The following is a 16,491-nucleotide window of genomic DNA, read 5'->3' on the forward strand; positions in this document are numbered from 1 at the left end:
TGCGCATCTAAAATGGTGGGGGTCAGTCCTCCAACAAAGGTTAAGCCACCCTTGCCTAGGGCAGTATTATAGGAAACAAGAACGTTTCCCTATTTCAGATGATACCCTGATTAAGACTATTAATCACACTGCAAACACGTGGTAAGCCTAACCTGCAAGATGCATTAAATATACAAATTTGGAGGACCTACAATTTGCTGATGTAGACAAAACCAAAGTTGTGTGCTGGCCCCTAAAACAACCCATCCGAACCTCATCTAAGGACATATGCTTCTCCTGATGCTATTGCCTGTTCTCCAGCACTGCTGTGGGAAAATTAAGCGTTTTTTTTTATCCGGAATATCAATAAACCTCGAGAAACAGCCTTTTTTGTTGTGGCGTATTGTTTCCTTGTTGTGCATCCCCCATAGACTGCGGATGGTGTCCTGGCGTGGGACGTGTTCCTGTTCTTCCTTTTCCAAAATTGATGCTTCCTAATTACATAGTGACCACCAAAAAGTAAATCACGTTCTCAGCAACACAAAACAATAGAAATATGTCTTGTACAACAATCCACTAGATAAAAATAACATGACAATTTCATGAATGCTGTGCGCCAGTGTTGTTCGATGCTAAACTAAGGTTGAACTGAATTACTTAAGTTGGTTACTCGCAAAAAACCAACAGTTCACCTGTCATAAGCATTAGAACGCAGATAAGCAATGACAATCCAGCCTCAACGAGACTCAAACGAAGCTTGAAAACTCCATAGGAACAACAGGGAGGAGGCCAATACAATTGGAAATAATGTGTGGATATAAAAAGGCAATTGACTCAAAAAATCCCAAACAACTAAAAAGATCAAACATGAGGCATTGTGCATGGGGGCCGTGTATCCCTTTCCCAAAGCCGAAACACAAACAAGAAGAAATGTTTACTGTGGATCAGATGGTTGGCAGGCAGAATAGCAATTTAAAAGTCTACAAACACTCTACATTTGTTAAAAGGTGAGGACACTCCACATTTAATGTACATCACTTGTCACAAAAGATAGTAGTTTTTACTTCATCGGAACAAGGTTACCAAAAAATAACAGAAAATTACATTTAGGTTAGCTTAGAGGTTGTAGTGGTAAAAAAAAGCGGTGGGTAACACTATAACATATCTAGCGATCACGGGGGTTACCACGATCGCAGCGATCACGATTCCCGCGATAGTAGGGCGGGGCCACGGTCTACCGTTGCAACCTGCTTGACATTGGGTCAGCAGGTCTACGGGACGGTATGCTACCGGGCACCATGATGACAACTTGAATGAACCCTTGCCTTGCCTGGACATTGCTATAGCAATTTCTCATGGTTTTCCCGTCATAGGTCACACACCCAGTTCATCCGTTCATACAGGACTCAACCGTTCTGCCTTTAGTTACCAAAGACCGCCGTCAGGACGAAAGGCACTTATCTGGGTGGCCATTCCTGGCAGCACTTGTACCGGTGAGGACCCGAAGAGTGTCGTAGGCTATCCTACAATGCACAACACCGAATCACGATACCGAGCGGACCCAAGCGTCTTTGCAGACAATCCTTGGCAAAACAAGAACAAGCTGGAGGTGCACACAAACTGAAAAACCTTTTTGTAACGGCATTTGGACGGGGGGTACTTCATGTAACAAAACTTAAACTCAACCAACTAAATGATTAACAAATAGTTGGTGAATACAGTTTTTTCCAATTGACGTAACAACACTAAAAGTGAACATGGAGTAGAGACAAGAATGATGTAAAACGAGACACAGAGCAAAACCTCGTTCTCAAGTGCCCAAAAAGTCTACACAATTTAATGCTTCACACACATTTTGCAAGACACAAACAATCTGAAATAAAAGTCACATGTTAACATTTTCAAACCCATTCATCATTAACTACCTGTAGGATAGTAGCCATGACCGAAGATCTTTAGGCTCGTTCGAGCTGAACTGCGCCTAGCCTGTAAAGTGGACGAGGAGCGGCGGTAAGCAGCGGGGGGCTGGTGACAAAAAGGCGTGCGTAAGTCGGCAGTTTCCAGCCGATTCAAGACGCCTTCAGGCTGGACAGGAAGTGATGAAAACACTGTGGTGGATTCCGATTTAATAAAAATATTAATCAGACCCTATACCAGCTGGTACACAGTCGTCCAGTGTTTTAGTTATGACAGAGTAGCTGGGAAGGTGCTTACAGGGATCTGTTGCGTGATTTTACTGACAACAGGACGGAGGACGCTCCGTGATCTGACGGATTTTAGTCTCTTTGACTTCTAAACTTACATATCAGTCAACACAACAGGTTATGGATCGAATAAGTCTTTTTAAAAATCAGACACATTGTAGCAATGAAAATCGCCGATTCAAAAACATAAACAGTTTATATAAAACGTCATCAGTGTAAACAATTCAGGTGTTAAATCAGCGAGAAGCCGCCGGTGCCCCAGGCCAAGGCTCTAGTCAGCATGGGTCGCATGCTCGGCAGTCGGGTGAAAAGCAACTGCGCCGCTGCGTCTCAGTAACAGCGGCCGCCTTGCTCTCGTGAGAGTTCCGTTGCCCACGTGTCGCATGACGTCAGAGCAAGGCGGATGAAAAGTCGGAACCACAAAGCTAACCGGCATGCACGGCGCGACGCGGTGCTCGATTCTGCGCAGGACAGGCTCATCTCGAACGAGCTTTTGATTTATGTCTGCCGCTTCTGATTGATGTTTAATGCCCTCAACGGTGACTTACAGAGTCAGAAGCTGCGAATGGGACTTCAATGTACCAACAGTGCCCAAATCCTAGACATTACAGGTAGCGCTGCGGGAAGGCAAAAGATGGGGGCTCACCAGCCCAAAACACCGCAGGAGATTAGTCAACACGGACAGTAAGCAGCGCAATATGATGGACTTCGTCTTAGGTTTAAAACTATGAAACTAAAATGAACAATATGAAAAATAAAACGAATACATCTAGCTTAATTTAGAAGGCTTTGGGGACAATAGGCATATTCAGATGGGGGTAAAAGCACTTTGGAGGTGGGTAAACGCTCATTTCCGAATTTGGAGAGGTTTGAGAGGTGCATAAACGGCGTTTACGTGCGTTTAGCCTCCACTACATCACTGGTTAGCTTGGTTACTAGCTTAGCACTAGCTACCTGTCAAGGGATGCTCAACTTGTCAACATGATGTAAATGTAACCCACTCGAAAATAGCCTGCATGCAGTTATGTTTCGCTGCACACTATATTAGTCCAGTAGGTGGCAGTGGGGGCGCTGCATGGAGGGGACATTACTTCACTGATTGTTAGAGAAGAAGATAACACCGTGAAGGTAGCAGATAGCGAGCTGAAGCTATTTTTAGATTTTTCACACTAAGTAAGAAAAAGTTACAAACGTTATTTGCTTAATTGCCATTGACCCTGATATTGACACACTGTAAGATTTTTTTCGTGTGAAACATTTTCCTTTTTGAAATTGTGTCCATTCTTGCGACTGTATACTGAAAAGGGTATGGTGTGAATTTGAAAATGGCTGTTTACGTTGATGGATTACCACGCTCAACTGCTACTTGATGACAGATAACTGAATTCTTTGTAGCTTTTGGTCCTTTGAACCAGTCTTAGGGTAAGGCACACAGGGCAAGAGAATTGGAGTTAGCTCTGTTGGAGGTTTTGAGTCATGAGGACACAGTCTAAGCTTAGCTCCTAAGCCTCCCACCATACCTCCCGTGTTTAGAAATTTCTAACATTAATTTGGCGTATAGATAGGCTTATAAGAGTACTCCTACGTCCTGAGAGTCCCTACCCAAGGGAAGCAGAGCTCCTGGACCAAGCGACGTGAAACTCTGATTTGAGCCAGATTCTGATGACAGTAGGAACCGCCCCCATTAGGTCCTAAGTTACGAGACCAACTTAAATTTTTACTACACCAACCGCAACATTCTTCCCCCACAAAAAACAATATAACGGGTTGGGTGGTGGTACCGTCGCTTAAATAGTCAAACAAAGGAGCCTCAGACAATGACATATACAGCCCCACTTAATGTTCAATGCAGGGTCATGTATATCATTTATTAAAAAATGACAACTTCGATCCTCGGGGCCCTCAAGCCAGGGAGCTATAGACCGCGTCCTTTCTGATTTTCAGGTTGCAAACTTCCTAAACATGCTCCCAATGAAGTTGATTTTCCTACATGGTCTCGTACATGTGTAGCTTGAACGACTTCAGGACAAAACCCCTTTGACATGCCAAGCGACGGTCAAATCCTAGAAAGCCTGCTCCACCACCTCTGATTTATCAGGCCGCTAGCCCCGATTCAGGCTCCACTGATTAACGTAAACTATCTTGCCGCAGCATATGGGTGTAGTTGAGGACGGGGAAGAAATCTCACAAGGTTTTCCTTATCACTAATCAAAACACAGGAGAGAACGCCCTCAGAATACCTGCACGACTACAAGTGGCTGATCACAACAGCTACAAAGAGTGGTGGCGTTGCAAAAGCAGACACCAATAACAGCTGTTTGCGACAGTTTGGGTGTGGATGCTGGGATCAGCCCTTATTCTGGCCTGCAATAGGCATAAAACAGAAAACCAACCCACCTTACTTCTCTGATTTCCTGCCTTCCCTCCTGCCAGTTAGAAACAGAAGAAGCACAGGATACCTGCAAAGCAAGATCGCATGCAACGTCCTTTCGGGAGCACAAAGCCCAGGTCCTCTTTGAATATTCACCTCGTGCATTGAACAGCCTTTTTTCCTGATGAATGCGAGTGCAATATCATCCATACAGCATAACGAAAACTGAGCATTACGGAAACAAGTCTCTGAACTAAAAAATGCAACTTACCAAAAGAAAGATCAAGAGGCAAAACATGCTAACAAAATCCAGAATTCAGCTCAAGGAACCCCCTCAGCTGGGGTAGCCGAATTCAGCCCAACAAACAGCGCCAAAACCAGGCCAAAAGGCTTGGTTCTGTTTCAAAGGCGGATTATGCCATCTAGCAAACAGTGTGAAAATCCCCCAAATAAGCTGTTTGTGGATCAAACTATAAGGAACTCAAAGCAAGACAAGCTTGTTCATGTGTCCCATCCGTTGTGCCTATTTAAAGTTTACGAATATGTTTTATTTCCTTTTTTATTCAGTGCTTGTTCTATGTGTCATGTTTTTTGACTATTGTAAAGTTGTACAGTATGTTCATATCTAATTTCTGTAGCCTCTTGGCCATGTCATGTTTGTAAATGATACTTGGTTCTCCAACAGTTTACCTGGATAAATAAGGTTAAAATACAAATAACAAACGACAAATGAATGGGAAACTAAATATGGCCATTTTTAAAACGGGACCGGGTTCTCAGTGGAGGACTACTGCACCCGTTAATGCACGTCCCACACACCTTAAAGAACACAACGGTCATCTCTGCAAAACACATTCCCCACTCAGTCATTGGATGGGTGCCCTCCCAGGAGTTTGATAGGCCAAAATGTGTTACATCATCTGTGTAGTCGAAGGAGTTCAGTGAATAGCCTTCTAGATTTCATGAGGTTCCCAGGTTTACCACAATTTCAAATCTTTCCATGAGATCCCTTTCACAACAGGCCCATTTTCCCCCCATTCAAGATCGTTTAGACATAGCAGGTGCTGGTGGTTCAGGAGTACCCTATCTATTTTACATCCAAGCCACCATAACTTCCCAAGACATCATGGAAAACCTGTAAAGATGTCACACACCCTTGCGCTTGTTGTGCCTTACCACAGCACAAACATGGGATGTCCCTTGTTGATAGCACGAACACACTGCCCCTTTGTACGAGGATGTGCACTCATTCAGGATGACGTGTACACATGGACTCAACGGGTGTCAATGTTCCTCCACTTGGGACAACATTTGTATCACAGATTACAAATAAAGTCACCAAATGCACCAATTGGAACTGTGAATCTGCAGAAGCAAAGGATGTCATCATTCCTGCAGGGAAAGAGTGTCTTTAACTGGATAACTCAAGGCTGTCCCCTGTACAACCAATCTTCCTCCTGATAGTAGAAGCCCCCTCAATCCAACTTACCTGCTGGGACTCTTTTCGGTACTACATCATGACAAGCCCCCTTTTTCAATCATTCAAGATGGCCTGTTTTGGTGAAAAATGATAGCTGCACCTGACATCAACGTGTCAGCAGGTCGTAGCATTGCATAGCTATCTTTCCTAAAACTGTATGTCATCCTTACCAGCTCATGATGACAAAGTCCCACCTCGAGTGGACATCCGCCGAAGCTTGCAACTCCATCCAAGTGCTCTTATTCTGTGAACCTTACCTTTGATTTTGCAGACTCTCTCCCTTGTCTGAAGAGTGGAAGGACCGATCAACCGGAGTTAAATTCAATGTCAGACGTTTTTGCATTCAATGATCTTGATTTTGGTCATACCCCTGAAAATCAAACACCGATAACTCTTGTCATACCCATCACCTTTTAAACAAGGCCCCGACCGATCCATCCATCCGACTACTAGCCTCAGATGTCACTCAGGAGCTTCAAGATGCAAACATAAACGGGAATCAAAAAGCCCCTCTTCGCTTCTTCCAATTGTTGTCGTCAGAAAAAGAATGGTGACATAAGCTATGCACGATTACCGGAAAACTGAACAGACAAACCATAAAGATTCCATTGCTCTACCCAACATAGAAGAGCCTCTCAGCCTTGAACTGGTCCCATGGTTTTTCTATTTGGAGCTTAATCCCTGGCTACTATCACGTAGAAATGGTGTGAAGAGGACAAGTCAAACCGCTTTTGTTACACCTATGGGGTGCTGGGAGTTTTAACAGAAGCCACAGGGGTTCAAATGCCCCCAGTACTTTTCCGCAGAGAGTAATGGAGAAGTGCAGATGGAATGAATTTTGGAGAGAGGTCTTGGGGTCTTTCCTCTTGATGATATTTATTTGTTTCCCTCGGCTACACTTGAGGACATGAAGAGCGATTACGCAAAGTTCTCCGAGGTTGAAGGAATTGGCTTAATCTTTCCCTGAAAATGTCATTCTTCAGAACAGCTGTTAAATGCTCGGACATGTTGTTTCTGCTAATGGGAGAAACCGCCCAGCCAATATAGCTGCTCTGACTACGTGGCCTAGCCTCATAACATCAAATGAGGCTTAAGTCTTTCCTTGGATTTGCCGGATATTATATGGGTTCATAAAGGACTATCCAAAATTGCCAAGCCTCTTACCACTTAACAGCTGGATATCTGCCCACCAAAAAGGAAGTCAGCCAACCCACATAGCAGCTCGACACGTCCTCAAGTGTAGATTTTCAGATACCGTTAATAGAAAATGGACATCAGCCTGCGAAGATGCATTCAAGACGCTGTCCTTCAAGACTCACACCGCTCCAATTCTTGGTTTGCCGACCAAAGAAGCCCTACAATGTGTACATACAGACGCAAGCACTCCAAGGCCGTGTGCGCATTATATCAATAGCATGAAGGCAAATTGAGATTAATATCCTATGCGAGCGGGGACTCCGCCGCTGCGAACAAAGGTACCCTGCAACAAACTTGAAATATCTCTCTTTAAAGTTGGCTGCCAGAGAAGTTTTCTGATTACTTTACCGGCATGCAATTCACTGTTGTGACAGACAACACCCCACTGACTATGTACTGCAGCTGCCAAGCTTGATGCCTCGCATCCACCGTTGGGCTGGCTGCCCTTTCCAGCTTTGTATTTTAACCTCGTACGAGCTGGGAAGAAAGAATCAAGACCAGATGGTCTCTCAAGGCGTCCACATCCTCATATAAATACCACCTGACTTCACTCTCCAGGATGAGGATAATCGCATTCAACGCTTCCTTGCCCCGTTTCTACAGGGCACGACAGAGGCGCCAGTTTTTCCCTCTCGATCTTTGAAGGCCATTGTGTCAGAGGCATCACACATCTCACACAAGTACGAGCGGATCGTCCCAACCAATGGTACCAGTTGTTGAATTTTGGCAATGGAGGCCGCTGCCATCCCTGTAGGATTCTTTGTCAAACGGATGTATTGGGTCATGCCTTTGCCGCAAATGTCACTTCAAGATTGGTCACGAGAGCAAAGACAAGATCCAGCCATCAGTAGAGTGGTAGCGCTTGTCAAAGCAAGAAAGCGACTTTCATACAGAGAGGCTCAGGGGACTAGAGGTCCAGTTTTGATTCTGAGAATATGGAACCGCTGGTCTTCTCCAATTAGGTCTTATAAACCGAAAGCGAATAAGTCAATGTCCCTTTCCATCAACTTGTCCTTCCAACAAACTACAGAAGACAGCTGCTCTAGAAACCTTCATGATTCTGTTGGACACCTGGGTCCTGAAGAACTTTGGACTGGTTCGTGCCGGTTCTATTGGCCTCGTATGGCCAGGTACGTGATGAAAAAATCAAGACCGTCATAGAGCTGTACGAAGGAAGGCACGGCTGAGAAGCGCTCCCCTGGTGAAATAAAAACAGCCGTCCTTTGCAGTTGGTCTGTATGGACTACTTTCACTGGAGCTGATTAAAAAGGGACGAAAACATCTTGGGCATACAGACCATTTTACTAAAGTAGACCTAGCGGTTCCAACAGCTGAGCAAAGTCAGAACAGTGGCGAAAGCTCATGAACAACTTTTTCATTCATTATGGATTTCCAGAGCGGTTGTCACAGCGACCAGGGTCGGACTTTGATCACCCTGATCAAGGATCTATGTATGCTACTTGGCGTTAAAAGACACGGAAACACTTAAACCACCCACGTAGGAAAACCCGTGGCCGGTTTAGACCGAACACTTCTTGAGATGCGGGGGACACTTTGAAGAGGACAAAGACAGTGTAGGGATTTTGTGTCGCCCCTTGTCCTGCATATAATTGCACTAAAAATGATACCACTGGCTATTCTCCTTATAGACTATGTTTTGTCGCAGCCAAGACTCCAGGGACATAGCTTTTGGGCTGACCCTGAGGAAGCAGTAAACTATCCAACCCTGAATACGGTTCAAGAAGCTGACAGAGAAGCCTATCTGAAGCATCGACTGCCACTGCACACAGTTGAAGAAATGCTTACAGAACCACAAGGGTTGGACTGCAAAGTGAAAGAGGAATCCAACTAAAAGCTGGAGACAGAGTCCCTTGTGCTGATGTCGGCACTCAGAGGGAAGCATCAATCGCTGATCGATGGAGTGAAACCATATACACTGGTGTTTAACAGATCCAAGACTCCTCTGTATATTTCGTTTCCCGGACACCCAATGGACCTGAAGGGTTTTACATAGAGACCTGCTTTGCCATGTGGCTTTCTCCCTTCCACTGTCAAAGAATCATCCCATTAGCCCAATGTCCGACAGCAACGTGATCACGCCCTCTTCCTGTTGATGAGTTGAAGAAGATGAAATGTTCTGAAAGGAGGTGAGTTTGAGTATTAACTCCCTTATGACCACCTTCACTTTGACTATTGCTGGACAGGAAAGAGGATTCTCGAGCAAAGGGAGTGTGCTGTAGGCTTCTACTGACGAGACCCCCAGCTGAAACATGAGCCTGTTTTCTGTAAGTCCAGGAAGCTGATGGAGTTTTTATGTGTCCCACACATGCAACCCTGCAGCTCACATCTTTGACCTGAGGACGTTGGAGGTGTGAAGTAGTAATGCACGTCAGTTTCTAACACTCACCTGCATCTGAGATTGTAACACGCAAAGGAATTCCTCCTGTTCCGCAATGGACCTGAGTGACCATCAGTTTCCATAGATTAACCAGAAAAGATTGTAATATGACGAGTAAAGCGGAAATTTGTGAACTCTCCAGAGTCCATAAACCACTTTCAGTGTCCCCAAGATGAGACAAGTTGTAGAAATCCGCTAGTGATAACAGCTCCCCAAAAAGCTTCCTACCCAACTCTAGGAAACCCCTTGGTCACATTTAGCACTCCATTTAACTGGTTTGACCAAGCTTTCTCCAAACCCTTCCCTTGGACACGGTACCTTACATATGTCACTTAACCCCCTACATCTGGAAATATTGTGAGTATGCAACATTCTTCATTGCATCGCACAGATAAGCGCGAGATCTCACCACACTACTTAAAAAAACATACTACCCGGGTAGATGGACTTTATTATTTATTATTTTGGGGTTATTTTATCAGAGCTCTGAGGTCATTTTTATTTTCTGTTCTTTCTCAAATTTTATGGAAGAAGTTTGAAACAAAGAGACATACTGATTTTCACAACTAACAGGACATTACAAAAGAAAGAAAAAAAACAAGATAATACTGTTGTGTTGGATAATTGATGTGTAATAAATGCCGGCTATATGTTATAAGTAAACTATTTTGGTATTTATTCTATTTTTCTCTCCTCTTTTTGAAAAGTTCCTTAGAAAGGCAGCACTTCACTCCACATTATAATAAGTGCCCCTTACATAAACATTGGTTGAAATGTCTATTTAGTATGATTTTTTCCATACATGTAAAATTGCTGCAGTAATGTGACTGTAGTTACTTGTAAACCTCATCTGACATTTTTACTCAGTCACGTTACACTGTATCATAGCTTAAAAGTTACTGCTACTGTTGCTGCTGTTACACCGACAAAAACATGTGCTGCAGAGTAGCCCATCTAGTCTAGGACCAGTCTACATTTTACTGCAATAACTTAATTTGATTTCTTGAATCTTAACATTACACTACACACAGTATGACGAACAAAGCCTATGATTTTTTTTTAAGCATTTCATGAATGGTGGGCCCAGCGAGGAGTTTCCCCATCCCCTGCCAGCTGGGACTGAGCCTGCTGAAAAACCAAGCTGTCCCATCCCCAAGAATGAGGTAAGCAACATAGCATAGTATTGTTATTGGTGATGTATTAAATTAACTTTGAGGGACACTATTTTCCATTCATCATAATAATTTTAACTTCACTATTTACAGGATTGAAGCTGTCACAGATTCAGAAAGAGTCACAAAAAAAAGGTTCAGATATAATTCTTAACCCTTGTGTGGTCTTCCAGTCAACCGTGAAAAAAAACCCATTTCTTTTCCAACATTTTTATCGCTTTTTCCAACATTTTTATCACTTTTTCAATGTTGTGGGAGCTTTTCTTGATGTTTTTTTGATATTTTTGATGTTGACATTTTCAGCGCTTATTTCAATGGTCCATTTTTTTTGTGACAAAAACAACAACAAATTAACTGAAAAGGGGTCAATTTGACCCAAGGACAAAATTAGGGTTAATTTTATAAAAGGACAACATACAGTGCCTTGCGAAAGTATTCGGCCCCCTTGAACTTTTCAACCTTTTGACACATTTCAGGCTTCAAACATAAAGATATAAAAATTTTATTTTTTGTGAAGAATCACCAACAAGTGGGACACAATTGTGAAGTGGAACGAAATCTATTGGATACTTTAAACTTTTTTAGCAAATAAAAAACTGAAAAGTGGTGCGTGCAAAATTATTTGACCCCCTTGCGTTAATACTTTGTAGAGCCACCTTTTGCTGTGATTACAGCTGCAAGTCGCTTGGGGTATGTCTCTATCAGTCTTGCACATCGAGAGACTGAAGTTCTTGCCCATTCTTCCTGCAAAACCGCTGGAGCTCAGTGAGGTTGGATGGAGAGCGTTTGTGAACAGCAGTTTTCAGTTCTTTTCTCTACAGAAATAAATTCTGAGTATTGGAATAGACATAACGACATCCACACCAGCGCATTACTGTTCCTCCAATCCCTTCCTGTGTATCTGCGTAGGATGTTTTGGATTGTCAGAACCTGCCTCGTGTGTTCCTTAAGTCACTAACATATTATATAGTGTATTATGTAAAACGGTCCATCAAAATACTAACTGTTTTAGGACGTACCTGGTTAGCCTTCTATCTTTCTTTAGATTGCTCAATTCTTTGAGTTCTGGAAAACTTATTAGGGGTCACATGTTTTGTAGGGTTTGTGAGTGGCGGTTCAGGTCTGTTCGGCTCTAGATGCACTCTTGGGCCTGTCCCACAGCATCCCCATAGATGGCATTAAAATTCCATGGCTCCCCGCTTCTCACCAAATAAAAGAACAATTCTGAAGAATGGCGCTGTGTTTGCAGTCATTGTGCAGGACAACCACGCTAGGGAGAATAGCAACAGTGCTTAACTTTCTCCATTTGTAGACAGTCTGTCTTCGTGGCCACTGTGTAACAACTTTGTTGCCAATCCTTAATGCCAACACCTCAAGGACTGAGCTGATAGCTCATGAGGTTTTTTGTTAGGTGACATTATCAAACTTCAATAATCTTAGTTTAAATAGTCAATGTGCCAAAGTACAAATGAACAGCTGTGCAGTGTTGCTGAAATCGGGCCTCACACCTAACTGCAAACAAACTACTAATCTACCTATACTAATCTAGTTTATAGGGCATCATTTAGCACCTCTGCAACACATTTATGAGATAATTGTGAATTCCAAGCATGCCTGTTAAAAAAAGTCGTACAGTTGCACGGGTGAAAAAGTATGTATCCACTGGGGATTATGTGGAGTTTTGATGAATTGGCCTAACATGTGCTCTGAACTTAGCTAAGGCCACAAAACACACAGAAAACCCCATCGTCCGAAAACATATCCCAAACCATTAGATGTCTGGCATGGTTTATTGAACATAAATGTAAACTTTCACAGTCAAGGAGAAAAAGGATGTGAACATTGGGACTTACTAACAGGTGACCTTTTTGGCCAGAAAAACTCCACAAACGTGTTTCCTGTGGTTCAGATTCAGACCTGACAACAATTGGAGTAATTTTGGACCACTCCTCTTCAAAATATTTTCAGTGTAGCAATATGTTGGTTGGGGGATGTCTTGTGAATCGCTCTCGAAGGTCATGGCAACCGAATTTCAATCCGGTTGAGGTACAGGGACTTTTTGGTGAAGTACTGTATGCTTTGGGTCATTGTCTGTTGCACCCATACTCCTGCGGAGCTTCAATTGGCGGACAGATTGGTTGTATAGTTTTCTTGCTAAATGTTTGATAAACTTGGAATTCCTTTTCCCAGCCAATGGGAACGGCAATCCTCAGGCCGGAGGCAGAAAAGCGACCCAAACCATGATGATACCTCCGCCGTGTTTTACAGTGGGGATGAGGTTTGATGTGGTGGCTGTGCCTTTTTTTCTCCACACATAGTGTTGTGTGTTTCACAAAAAACTAATTTTGGTTTATCTGTCACAATATATTTGTAGTCGTGCTGTGGCCATCCAGGATGACATCTAGGAGTCTTCTTTACCTCTGAAGCATCTGCCGAGTGCTCTGCAGTCGTGTAAGGGGACAAACCACGCAAGGCTTGGAGACATGTTGTTAACCTTTCAGCTTCATGCAAGTAAACAATTTTTGATCGGGTGTATCGAGATGTGATTTCAGGAATGCCTTGTTTCGGGCCTTTGAGTTCTTTGTAAAACAACTGTTGTGAGGTTAACTGTGCAAATGTTTTGCGTCTTCAGGTAGCTCTGCATAGGTTACTGAAGAGAAGTTAGTTGTGCTCTAGCTGTCTGTATAGTGTCTGGTGACTTCTGTCTGTATAGGAATCTTTCACTAGTTGGGTTCGTTTTTCAGGCCCTAAAAATGCGTAATCAAGCACATCTTAAACAAGAAACAACCTAGACAAGTGTCTGGTGCTAAGGAGCAACTATAGGCCAATATAAAACCTTCCGTTTTAAGTAACAATCATGAAAAGTAGTCTTCAACAACTCACCATTCTTGTCACACTAAGCAACAGTTTTGATACTTCAGTAGGGTTCCGACCCACCAGCACTGAAAGGTTTGTCAAAGTTTTATATACATCCAGCCTTAACACAGATAAGTGGCAAAATTGCAATCTTCAGTATTCCTTGATCTCATGCTGGCATTTGACACCGTTAGCCCTGACATAACGTACTAGACCGATGTGAAAAACTGGTGGCCTTTCTGGCTGCAGTACAAACTGTTTGAATCCTACCTATCAGATAGGATTACGTTTTGGTCTCATAGGTCAATTATGCATCTGGACAAATAGACGGGTGGATTCCGCACAGGCTCATAGTCTGGGGCCTCTTCGTTTAAACATCTACAGTTCCCTGTCAGATATGGAGAACAACAAAAGTAAGTTGACCATAGTTATCCCGCCGACACACAAATTTACATAACCTTATCGCCAGGGAACTAAGTTCCAATACAAAAAATGACTCAAGGGCATCGAACAAATTAACGCTTGGATGTGGCAGAACTTCTGAATTAAATGAAGGAAAAAACAGGTGGTTGTTTTTTGGTACAAAAGAGTACGCATGAAAGTCTGCGCTCAGCTTCAAACAAGAATGTAACAAAACGAGACAAAGCCAGAATCTGGTGATATTACTGGCCAGAGAATTTTAACAGCCCATTACAACAATATACAAAAGTCAGCCCTACGATCACCTAATATGACTATCACAGGGTTAAAGGATTATGTGTCACGGACTTGGAAAAACTGGTCCCTGCTTTCATCTTCAGTAGATGTACTACTGTACGGGGTCTTACCTAGTCTCCCAAAAAATCATCAGACAGCTACAGCTGAGTTAAAAACACCACTGCTGCTCGAGTCCTCACTAAGACCAAGGGGAAGGAGGATACATCACTCCCAGTTATGACAGTCTTTACACTGGCTTCCTGGCTCAAGAATTGATTCAAAGTACTCGGTCTTGCTAGTTTATAATCACTTAACGGTTTAGGTCCAAAATACATGTTTGACTCTACTTACACTATGACCCCACCAGACCTCTCAGTGTCCATCTGGGACAGGTTCTTACTTTTGTCCCCAGGTCAGAACTACAACAGGGTGAAGCAGCTTTCTTTCGTATGTCCTCATGATCTGAGTAAACTCCAGAACCTGTCATCCGCTGCTACTCTGTTCTTCTTATAATCAAGGCTAAACCTTTCTTTTTGATGTGCGCCTTTCTTTAAATGTGCTCATTTCTTTAAATACTATGTCACCACTTTTATTCTTGTGTTTTATGTGTCGACGTTTCCTATTTTTTAACTGTCGATTCTGTGTTTTATATTTTCAAGCTCATGTGTTTTACTGTTTTACTTGGTGTTTTATCTGTTTATTGATTCGTGAACGCACTTTGAATGGCCCGGTGCTGAAATGTTGCTATACACATAACGCTGCCTTGCTTGCTAGTGGAACTGTAATAATGTATTATTGTTGTCCTGTTGCCTATGGTACTAAGTAATCAGGCAAAGGACTACAGTGAAAATTAGCTGTTGGATAACACTGAAACATTTACAGAATGTTGATTAATGTAACAGTGCCTTGCGAAAGTACGGCCTCCTTGAACTTTTCAACTTTTGACACATCAGGCTTCAAACATGAAGATAAAAATTTTATTTTTGTGACGAATCACCAACTAAGTGGGACACAATGTGAAGAAAAAAAACAAAACCAAAACTGGAACGAAATCTATTGGATATTTTAAACTTTTTAGCAAAATAAAAAAACTGAAAGTGGTGCGTGCAAAATTATTCGTCAACCTTTATTTCGTGCAGCAAACTCACTCATCAGAAGGTCAGCGAGGGAATCTCGAAGATCCGATGTTGTCCTAAAGGACTGATGTGAAATTAGAGATCACCTGTGTGGTGATCAATCTCGTATAAATGCACCTGATCTGTGCTAGTAACAGGGTCTGTGAAAGCGCAGAGAGCATTATGAAGAAGAAGGAAACAACACCAGGCAGGTCCGTCATAATGGGTGGAGAAGGTTTAAAGCCGGATTTGGATCAAAAAGATTTTCCAAGCTTTAAACATCCCAAGAGCACTGTGCAGCGAACATTTTGAACTGGAAGGAGTATTAAGGACCACTGCAAAACCTTACCAAGACCTGGCCGTCCCTGTAAACTTTCCGTCAGACAAGAAGAGGAATGATCCGAGATGCAGACAAGAGGAACCTGATCACTGGAATGAACGCAGAGAACTACAGCTGAGGGGGAGAGCTGCCATAGGACAAAACAATCAGTCGTACACTGCACCAAAGCTGGCATTTATGGAAGGTGGAGAAGGGGACAGCCATTTCTCAAAGATATCCATAAAAAGTCTAGTCTAACCTTTCACAAGCCACCCCTGGGAGACACGACCAACCCTGTGAAGAGGTGCTTGGTCAGATGAAACAAAATGACTTTTTGGGCCCCCATGCAAAAAAGATATGTTTAGGTAAAAGCACAACAGCTCATCACCCTCCGCACACCATCCCCACTGTCAAACATGTGGGTGGCAGCATCATGGTTTGGGCTGCTTTTCTCAAGCAGGGACAAGAAAGATGGTTCAAATTGAGGGAAGATGGGAGGCGCATTACCGGACCATTTGATGAACCTGTTGGAGTCGCAAAAAGACCTGAAATGGGAAGAGTTTATATTCCACAAGACAATGCATCCCAACCATACAGCAAAAATCGACAAAGGAATGGTTCACAATTAAAACGTATCCAGGTGGAGACTGGCCAAGCAAGTCCCCCCCCAGACTGAACTCCAACGAGCATCGGTGGAAAAAGAT

General features: G+C 43.1%; 1 long non-coding RNA gene across 1 annotated transcript in view; it reads left to right on the plus strand.

The window, feature by feature from the left end:
• LOC116702545 (uncharacterized) overlaps positions 1 to 9,819 on the plus strand; it is a 23,463-nt gene extending 13,644 nt beyond the window's left edge. Inside the window, exons 2-3 of the long non-coding RNA XR_004335190.1 lie at positions 4,036 to 4,041; positions 9,807 to 9,819. This is a non-coding gene — a long non-coding RNA (uncharacterized LOC116702545). The remainder of the gene's footprint in view (positions 1 to 4,035; positions 4,042 to 9,806) is intronic.
• The last annotated feature ends 6,672 nt before the right edge of the window (positions 9,820 to 16,491 follow it).

The sequence above is a fragment of the Etheostoma spectabile genome, chromosome 15 (genome assembly GCF_008692095.1).
Source record: "Etheostoma spectabile isolate EspeVRDwgs_2016 chromosome 15, UIUC_Espe_1.0, whole genome shotgun sequence".
NCBI classification, from domain to species: Eukaryota; Metazoa; Chordata; class Actinopteri; order Perciformes; family Percidae; genus Etheostoma; species Etheostoma spectabile.